The 8,913-nt window shown below is 37.3% G+C and overlaps 1 long non-coding RNA gene across 1 annotated transcript; it reads left to right on the top strand.

The window, feature by feature from the left end:
• The first annotated feature begins 363 nt into the window (after positions 1–363).
• LOC149470702 (uncharacterized) lies at positions 364–6,210 on the top strand. Its single transcript, XR_016308289.1, has 2 exons — positions 364–1,332; positions 4,565–6,210. It is a non-coding gene; the product is annotated as an uncharacterized LOC149470702 (long non-coding RNA).
• The last annotated feature ends 2,703 nt before the right edge of the window (positions 6,211–8,913 follow it).

Below are 8,913 nucleotides of genomic sequence, written 5' to 3'. Positions count from 1 at the left end.
TTCAATACAAGAGGGATTTGAGGGCCCTGATCCTTGGAGCTTACAATCTAGGAGGGAGGGGTTGTGGTACAAAAGGTATTAACTTTGGGGTATGGACTGGTTGAAAGAGTAGAAGATTCCATTATTAGCTGAGGGCAGGATAGGCTTCCATGAAAAGGTTTTCAGAGATCACCCAAAAGTGAGCAGAGTAGGCGATAGTCTGATAAATTGGGGTAGAGAATTCCAGAGGATAGGGGAAGCCCTGGAGAAGTCCTGGAGATGAGCATGGGAGGAGGAGACAAGGGGGATAGAGAGTAGGAGGTCTTGCAAGGAGCGGAGAGGATGGTTTGGGTGATATTTAGAGACAAGATCGGTGATTGTTAGAAGCTTTCCTTAACCTAATATCTAATATCTTCTTATTAACAGTACTAACATAAGTATGAATGAGTTGGATCTTAATAGAATAATTGAGTTATTATATTTATATTTGTTCTAGATTGGGAAAAGTAAGGAATTAGACTTCATAGTCTGTGAATATACACATGAACATATATCTTGGGTTTTCTTTACATTCAAGCCACACATATGGTAGCAATTGGTCTATCCGTCCTCCCCCATCTATGTAAGAGATAAAGTTACACTCAGACTTTAGGAGAAGTAGACTGGACGTTTGTTATATATATACATCTGTTTCCAATTATCTTTGTGGGACTACAAGTATACCAGCCCATTTTTAGGAAAAGGTGGGGGCTGGATTGCTCTTTCTAGAGCAGGACAAAGGTTTAAAACACACATTCTTTGGGCAGCAAGGCGAAGGGAGCTGCTTGCTCATATCCACACACATTCATATTATACACACACAATTACATACAATTTTATTATTAAGAACTTAACTATACTTTTTGGACTTTATTTAAACATTCTGTATTCCAATATTTTATTTCTAATTTTATGCAACATTGTAATTAAATCATCTTTTTGAGTTTATACAAGAAGTGGAAGGACTTTCAATTTGAACATTTCTCATCAATACAAGTTAATAAAATATCGAGACTATACGATATTTTACAGTGGCGAGCCTCCAGTTCGATTTGTTTCCGACCATCGCTTATTTTTGACTTTTTTCTCTTTCACCTTGATGAGAGGGAAGTTGTTTGCAAACTCAGCAAAATATGAAATCAAGCTTTCAGGAGAAGTAAAAGTCTGCAACAGATGAATCGTCGGCATAATCGAGAACCTAAATGCAGAATTGGTGAGAATTTTGCGCAATTGCAAGAAACGCTGTTCCTTGGTGATGTCATTTCCCGCCAAGAGAGAAAAGACGCGTTATGTAAAGAAAGACCTTCTTAATCGGTAAGTAATGGATTTTATTGATGAATTATCTAGAGAGAGTAATTTAGAATTCAAGAATCTGTCTACATTTGTTAAAGATAATGAACTTTGGCGGTACATGTATAATGAGTGCTTACAGGCTAATATTAAGGTAGAAAAATCTAAGTTTTCCTTTAAGAAACTGAGCAAACAAGTTAGAAATGTAATGAAGTTAGTTAATGTTTTTAATGCCATGATTTTTGATGTTTCTAAGACTGCTGCTTGTGTAATGAAGCAAGATCAGAGCAGTGTATGTGCTAATTGTCAGACTTTGACTGAGCAAATTGATGATCTGCAAAGTGCAATTCAAACAAAAGACATTCAGTTATCTGACCTGCAGAATGATGTAAAAAGAATTTGTGTGCATACTAAGGCAGAGAAACAAAAATCTTTTGTACCAGAGATCCAGTCTATAGAAGGAGACCCTACCAATCAGGAAGAAATGTGTAAGAGAAAATTAAGGGATAAAGCTGCAAAACTTAATCTTAAAATCCTTGATCAGCTCATGAAAAATCAGAAGAAGGAAAGTTTAATTGTTCAAAATGGAGAACAGAGAGAGACCATGTGCTTAGCCACACCCAGTTATGATGATGAACACGTCACAGGCAGGACGAGAGTCTCAGAGCAGACAGGAAATACTATTTGTTTCTATTGTAAACGATTTGGTCATTTGAAAAGAGATTGTATTCATTATAAATTAGATTTACAAAGAAAAGCTTTGGAATTAGAAGACCAAAATATAATTTCTGAACAATCTGCTCCTCCATGTTCCAACAATAGTCTGTCTGAGTTGCCTTATGCCTCAGAAGTTAAAAAGATCAGTTCACTGAGAGTTAACAACAGCTTAAACAATATGGTAAACAGTGCTGTTGTCATTAACAGGAATGGTTTATTGCCATTGCAGAAATTTAAATCAGGATCAAATCGAGATTCTTCTTCTTTACCGTTGGAATATGTTGCTCCACATTTATTGGATGAAAGTGGAAGGCCCAAATCAACATTAATTGATTCTTCCATGTACTGTAATGTTGGAAGTATTTGTACAGCAACTGCTGACATGTCTTCAGATCATAAATGGCCACATACAGGAACCAATCTTGAATTGGAACAATTGGTTAGATCACATACAGATCTTTGGAGTCAAAGCAAAAATGATGTAGGTTTGTTTACAGATTTTGAAGTTGACATTGAAGGTAGAGACCCTAAGCCTCAACCTCAATACAAATTGCCATTAGAATCAATTAATCCAATCTCTTCCATTGTAGATGAGTTTTTACAGCAAGGAATTTTAAAGAAAGTACAATCAGTGGTGAATAATTGTATTTGGCCTATCAAAGCTGATAATTCATATTCTTTATCAGTTGATTTCAGGACATTGAACAAATGCATCACAAATAACAAATCTATTGTTCCTGATTGTAACATAATGTCACATCTGGATGCCAAGGCCAAAATATTCTCTGTACTTGAAATCGCCAATAGCCATTTGTCAGTACCATTAGCTAAGAGTTGTCAATATAAACTTGCTTTTAGCTTCAACAAAGAAACATATACATTCACAAGATTAGCCCCAGGCTTAGATTTAAGTGATGGCATTGTTCATGAGTATTTGGGAAAAATATTATCTAAATTCTCTAGGCCAGAATGTATTGTCCAGCATGTAGACAAGCTTCTCTTGTCTACACAAAATATAACTGAACATATCACTCTTTTGTCTGAAATATTTACGTTGTTACAAACAGCAGGATTGAAATTGAATACAGAGAAAGTTCAATTGATGAAAAGACAGGTGGAATTCCTTCATATGCAAATTAGTCATGGACAGAGACAGTTGTTGCAAGAAAAAGTTAGAACTATTTCTGCTTATCCAATTCCAACAAATCGCAAGGCTTTGCATCAGTTTTTGAGCGAAGTAAATCATTGTAAAGATTTTATACCCAATTTTGCAGAGAAGTCTAGATCATTATTTGATCGTTTGAAACAAAAATATGGTGTGTCCGATCAATGGGATCAAACTGAGAAAGAAGCTTTTGAACTATTGAAATGGGATTTGCAGAATGCTACTACATTAAATACTGTTGAGTTTTGTAGTAAAATTCCTTTTGTTTTAGAAACCAATGTTTCCAATAATGCAATCTCAGCAACTTTGTCACAATTAAAAGACGGTAATCAGAAAATAATAGGTTTCTTCTCAAGAACTTTGACAAATATGGAGAAAAACTTTGATGCACATATGAAAAAATTGTTAAGTGTTTTCTTTGCAGTCAAGGTGACTGAAAACATTGTGAGATCAAGTCAGATCATATTACAGACACCTGATTCACTGAAACTCCTAGAGGAAGATGGTTCAACAGAAAATTATCCTATATGGTACAAAACACTATCATCCAAACACATACAGATAGAAGTAACAAAAAGACCTTTTCAGGAAAACATACCAACACATGTTTGTACAGCTGTAGGTGAGAAGTTTGTACCTCATGTTTTCAACATAGGAACTGAGAAAAGTTTGAAACCAGCATGTATTACTGCAGATCAGTCTTACACTACAAGAAGTAAGTCAACACAGAAAACAGTTACGCATTTTTCCAATGTTATAGAGATAAGATCAAAGGCATAATCCTTTGTCATCTCTGGGTTGATACAAAACCTTTCTTTGGTTTTGAAACCAAGGTTTTGATTCATGACCAATAATGGAGATGTAGCGTCCTGTTATATTTATTTTGTTTATTTCAGGTACTTATATAGCGTCGTCAATTTATGTAGTGCTTTTTACATATATAGTACATTCACATAAGTCCCTAACCCTCAAGAGGTGTATAATCTAAGTTCCCTAACTCACAGTCTTACATACACATACTAGGGACAATTTAGATAGGAGCAATTCTCCTACCAACATGACTTTGGAGTGTGGAAGGAAACCGGAGTACCCGGAGGAAACCCACGCAAGCACAGGGAGAACATACAAACTCCAAGCAGGTGATGCCATGGTTGGGATTTGAATCAGCAACCCTAGTATTGTCAGGCGGAAGTGCCCGCATTCTAAAATAGAACACTACAAGTCAATAAGAAGTGTTATAATGAAAATATGTCTTCCATGTCATGACTAGAAATGTTTGTGTTTATGATATGTAATATTAACAGATAAATGTAAGAGGATTAATCAATGTAAAGTTATCAATGCCAAAATAATGATACTGCATTTCTGTTACAGGAAATGACCTAAGAGTAACTGTTAAAGGAAGAAAGTTCAAATATTTCTAAACCTTTCAGATGATAATACATTTTCCAAGAAGGAAATTTATTCTGGAAGAAGCTTTGGAACAAGAATTTCATTCATCATTGTTTTTGTTGTTCTTTTTATGTTCAATAAAGTTATTTTAACTTTACAGAGTGCTAGAAGAAGACAAGACATCTCAAGGCATCTCATAGAGGAAGAACTTATAAAACAATTGACTTTTGACTACTGATGAAATAATTCATTCATCAGATATATTGGTTTTTTTGTGTGTACATTTTATTTTGCCGTTTTTACATGAACATTTGCAATCACACACTATGTACTTTCAGAAGTGAAGAGGTTAAACTTTTGTTACAACAGAGTCACGCTAATTAGTCAGAACATCTGTTGTTAATTAAGCTAGAGATAAGTTTTTCTAAGGTACATATAGAAAAACTTAGGCAAACTTTACATTGTTATATGTATGTTTTAAAAAAAAAAATCATTTGATATACATGTATGGATTGAAGCTAGGAAACATATGTTATGGTTAAATGTTGATAAGGTAATTTGAAAAGATGTATGGATTATAGAATTGTGTGCTACACACATTTTGGAGGGAAAATATGAAACATCTATTTTTTTTTTTAAGTGACATACATACTTTAAAGTATTGTACTATAATGTTACAGTTATACATTTATTAAGGGGATGAATTATTTGGTGAAAGGAAAGGAAAATAATAAGGGTAAAAATATTTTTATGTGATACATAACAAAAGGTTTATCAAAGAATTTGTTTTCCCATTATAGAATCAAATTGAAGATAAGTTCAGATCAATTATCTTAAGATCCAAAAACGCATGAATGGATACGAAAGTGACGAGAATGTGTATAAATGGATTAAGATAAGGAAAATGATTAAGATTCGATAAAATCGATCATTTTGAGAGGGAAATGTTAGAAGCTTTCCTTAACCTAATATCTAATATCTTCTTATTAACAGTACTAACATGTATGAATGAGTTGGATCTTAATAGAATAATTGAGTTATTATATTTATATTTGTTCTAGATTGGGAAAAGTAAGGAATTAGACTTCATAGTCTGTGAATATACACATGAACATATATCTTGGGTTTTCTTTACATTCAAGCCACACATATGGTAGCAATTGGTCTATCCATCCTCCCCCATCTATGTAAGAGATAAAGTTACACTCAGACTTTAGGAGAAGTAGACTGGACGTTTGTTATATATATACATCTGTTTCCAATTATCTTTGTGGGACTACAAGTATACCAGCCCATTTTTAGGAAAAGGTGGGGGCTGGATTGCTCTTTCTAGAGCAGGACAAAGGTTTAAAACACACATTCTTTGGGCAGCAAGGCGAAGGGAGCTGCTTGCTCATATCCACACACATTCATATTATACACACACAATTACATACAATTTTATTATTAAGAACTTAACTATACTTTTTGGACTTTATTTAAACATTCTGTATTCCAATATTTTATTTCTAATTTTATGCAACATTGTAATTAAATCATCTTTTTGAGTTTATACAAGAAGTGGAAGGACTTTCAATTTGAACATTTCTCATCACTACAAGTTAATAAAATATCGAGACTATACGATATTTTACAGTGATGTATTTTGGGGCGGAGTTATAAATGGCTTTATATGTTCTTGTTAATGTTTTGAATTTTATTTGTTGTGCAACGGGAAGCCAGTGCAGGGATTGGCAGAGAGGGATGGAGGGCACTGAGTGGAGGCCAGTGGAGGGATTGGCAGAGAGGGGTGGAGGGCACTGAGTGGAGGCCAGTGGAGGGATTGGCAGAGAGGGGTGGAGGACACTGAGTGGAGGCCAGTGGAGGGATTGGCAGAGAGGGGTGGAGGGCACTGAGTGGAGGCCAGTGGAGGGATTGGCAGAGAGGGGTGGAGGGCACTGAGTGGAGGCCAGTGGAGGGATTGGCAGAGAGGGGTGGAGGGCACTGAGTGGAGGCCAGTGGAGGGATTGGCAGAGAGGGGTGGAGGGCACTGAGTGGAGGCCAGTGGAGGGATTGGCAGAGAGGGGTGGCAGATACAGAACGGTTAATAAGGTGGATGAGTCTGGCAGCAGCATTCATGATAGACTGCAGAGGGGATAGCCTGCGATGAGATCGGCCAATGAGGAGGGAGTTACAATAGTCAAGGCGAGATATAACCAGGGAGGGAATTGGTTGCTTAGTAGTTTCCAAGGTTAGGAACACATTTAGTACAGGACAAAGAATAACCAGAGCACAATGGGCTATCTAAAGAATGAGTAGAGTAGAAGTTGTATCTCCTCAGATATTCTGCAGATAATGGAAACATCAGACCAGCTGTATGGTAGGAGGGGGAGGAGGAATCATTGTGCAGAGTCTTCCGGTTGTATCTGTGGAGTTCAGCCTGGGCTACTGAGCAAAAATTGAGAATTTTACAAAAGACCCTTCCCTTTGAGGATGCCCTTCTTCGGTCACTCGCTGGGACATATAATTTACACTATGGGCCATGCAAATATCTCCTGAATAGAAGACAAAGCAAGATAAATGTACAGATAAGGCAAGTCATGGAATCATTGATTTTCTTATCTTCCCCAATAAGTGAAAGGAAAGAATATCGCTGAATTCCCCCATCAATACAGTCAGCGATGATGGGAGAATGCCTCCCATAGATCTGTTGTCATGTGCGAGGAGCTTTCCCGACCAGCAGAATACAATGATTACTGAGAGCCATGGGCGGTAATTGCCTGCTAAAAAATCCAACAGGCTGCTTGTACCCAAGTCAATCAATGGATCGTACAATCAACCTGCCCATAGATGGATGGAATCACAACCGGTCCCTGAGACATCTACAATTGGCTGAAAACAGACCAACAAATACAATCTTTTTTCTTGGTGTCTTGCTTTTTAGACCAGTTCTTGGGGTTATTTGGGGTACTGATTTAGAAAAGTTGCATTGGCTGGACCGCGTCCGCTCTTTGTTTCCTAGATAGGGTCGAATTTATATCCTTTTTTTAGTCAGTTTTTGAAGAGATCTTGCCGATCAATGTGTTCTTCTGTTACCTAGTTTGTGTTTTTATGTAGAAGGTAGCAGATATAGTGATAGAGTTTACATACCTCTCACTGTAACTTTACATTGGAAGCTCCGGATTCTAAAGTGTAAGTTATGGACTCTCCTATGGACATAAAGGAGGTGTGTGTGTATATTGCCACACATAGAGTATGATGTACTAAAGGCAATGAGACTGAGCACTCTGCAAGAGCAGTTGTTCCAGAGCTGAGTAAATGAGATGAAGCTTCCATTTGCCAAAAATGCCCAATCCTGGTCTTCCATAACACCTCAGCAGTGCCACAGGCTGATAGCTTCCATGCCACGCCGCATTGAGGCAGTAATTGATGCAAAAGGGGCCCAAACCAAGTACTGAGTACATATGCAGCTTCTACTTTTCAGAGGTGCGATATTGTTCTATGTACAATCCGGGTTTTATTGATTGCATGGAATATTCTCATTTTCTGAGATTGTGGATTTGGGGTTTTCATGAGCTGTAAGCCATATTCCTCACAATGATGACAAATCACGGCTGGAACTATCTTGCTTTGCATGGAATGAGTCTCATATATTAGTTTCACCTTTTAAGTTGCTGCACTGAAATAAATCAACTTTTGCACCATATTCTAATTTTTCGAGTTTCACCTGTACTCTGATACAGCTCTGCAGATAAAGTGTATACTGTATACAACCAAAAACAATGTATAAAAAAATCCAAACTCTAAATATAATCAAAAATCTGTGAAAATTCTCAGTTATTTGTTCTTAAAACTTCCCACCAATCTTCTGTGAATAAAAACACTGCATGCTTCACACTCCTCCCCCACAAATGGCTCACCTGGTGCCTTGACCTCTCAGAATAAGCCTTCTCCTTTACCCAGGAATGGTATATGGACTCAGATGACTCTGTACTCTACTTCATATATCACACATGACTCCTCCTGTCTATATGGTGCCACTAGTCTTATGAGAGTTCCAAAGGTGCTCACAGAAACTAAAACCATCCTAGTGCTTTCCGTATCATCACAACTTGTTATTACAACACTCACATTATACCAGGGGCGGACTGACCATTTGGAAACTCAGGCACTGCCCGAGGGCCCGGGGTTAGTAGGGGGCCCCATGAGATGCCCCTGGTACCTTTTTCATAGGCTTTTTTTTTAATTTAGGCAAGGACACAAGGGGCGCATGATCCCCTATTGCCCGGGGGCCCCATGAGGTGTCAGTCCGCCCCTGCATTATACTGTATACTAGACTGGTACACTACAGA

This window comes from Staurois parvus, unplaced genomic scaffold, assembly GCF_062004578.1.
Source record: "Staurois parvus isolate SC_StPar_1 unplaced genomic scaffold, SC_StPar_1.0 ptg000034l, whole genome shotgun sequence".
NCBI lineage: Eukaryota > Metazoa > Chordata > Amphibia > Anura > Ranidae > Staurois > Staurois parvus.
Note: the sequence above shows the minus strand (reverse complement) of the source record. Positions and strands in the feature narration are given on the sequence as shown.